This window comes from Bufo gargarizans, chromosome 3, assembly GCF_014858855.1.
Source record: "Bufo gargarizans isolate SCDJY-AF-19 chromosome 3, ASM1485885v1, whole genome shotgun sequence".
Lineage (NCBI taxonomy): Eukaryota > Metazoa > Chordata > Amphibia > Anura > Bufonidae > Bufo > Bufo gargarizans.
Window position 1 is genome coordinate 595,910,033 of NC_058082.1, and position 1,639 is coordinate 595,911,671.

Consider the following 1,639-nt stretch of genomic DNA (forward strand, 5'->3'; position numbering starts at 1 on the left):
CTGGCTAAGCGAACTTCTGGAGACTCTGAAGAGCACGTTGTGTAGCGCAGGCAGTGTGTGGATGAGCGTGATCTTGTTGGAACACCACCCAACAGTCAAAAAGGCAACAGGACTGGTCCACAATGTCCAAGACATACCAATGGTTGTTCAATGTTCTCTCCACGAAAACTAGATAGGAAGGGGCATTGTAATTGTGTTCCAAACAATCACACTTGGTGTTGGTCTTGTGTATTTCCACCTTATGAATGATGGCAGTAGTTGCTCTTCAGCCCTCCTGTGAACTCGGATGTGCAATAGAGCAGGACCATGGTACAGTAACACTGACGCCGAATTATGCAGTGGGTCAGATATGGCTATAATAGTCTATAGTTTTGTTTGTGATGCCAATTGCAGCAAGGTACTGTCACAGGGCCCTTTAACCTCTTCAGGACACATGACGTACCAGTACGTCATGTTGTCCTGGTACTTAAGGACACATGACGTATCGGTATGTCATGTATGACTCCAATCACTGCCGCCCGGCGGGCGGTGATCGGAGCCCAGTGCCTGCTCAAATCATTGAGCAGGCACCTTGGCTAGATGCGCTGGGGGGTCCTGTGACCCCCCCCCCCCCCCCATGTCGGCGATCGCAGCAAACCGCAGGTCAATTCAGACCTGCGGTTTGCTGCGCTTTCTGCAGTTTCTGATCGGACCGTGGGGATCAGAAACTTTAAAATGCCGAAAATATCGATTTTTTTTCACCCCCTGCACCCCTGAATGATTATTATGCCGACGGGTGGTGCACCGGGGGTGTTGCAGGCGGTGCGGCAGGCGGGATTGCGATCCCCCGCCCGCCTCCTCTTGAATATTCATTGGTGTCCAGTGGTTATACCAGAGTGTCAGCACATTGCTGACACTCTGGTATAAACGGCTAACATCTGTGCTGCAATGTCAGCCGTTTAACCCTTTTCATACCGCGGTATGGAAATGGTTAACAGTCAGGGAGCTCCCTCCCTCTCCCATCGGGGGGCTGCTGTGCCTTTGCAGCCCCCAGACAGGATGGGGTCACAGAGGGAGGGAGCTCCCCTCCTTCCCCTTCCCCGTCTGCTCAGTTGTGGCAGACGGGGACGGTTCCCGTGGCAACAGGACGCCTTCTCAGGCATCCTGCTGTCCATGGTGCTGAACAGATCTGTGCTAAAGGCAGAGATCTGTTCAGACAAAGTGTAAGTAAAATACAGTACAATACACTATATAGTGTACTGTACTGTATTATACAGACATCAGACCCACTGGATCGTCAAGAAAAAAAAATCATACCCTACCCAAGATATTTGCCCAAAAACTGAAAAAACTATGGCTCTCAGACTATGGAGACACTAAAAAATGATTTTTTTGTTTAAAAAATGAAATCATTGTGTAAAACTTACATAAATAAAAAACATTGTATACATATTAGGTATCGCCGCATCCGTGACAACCTGCTCTATAAAAATTATACATGATCTAACCTGTTAGATGAATGTTGAAAATAAAAACTGTGCCAAAACAGGTATTTCTTGTTCCCTTGCCTCACAAAAAGTGTAATATAGAGCAACCAAAAATCATATGTACCCTAAACTAGTACCAACAATACTGCCACCCTATCCCGTAGTTTCTAAAA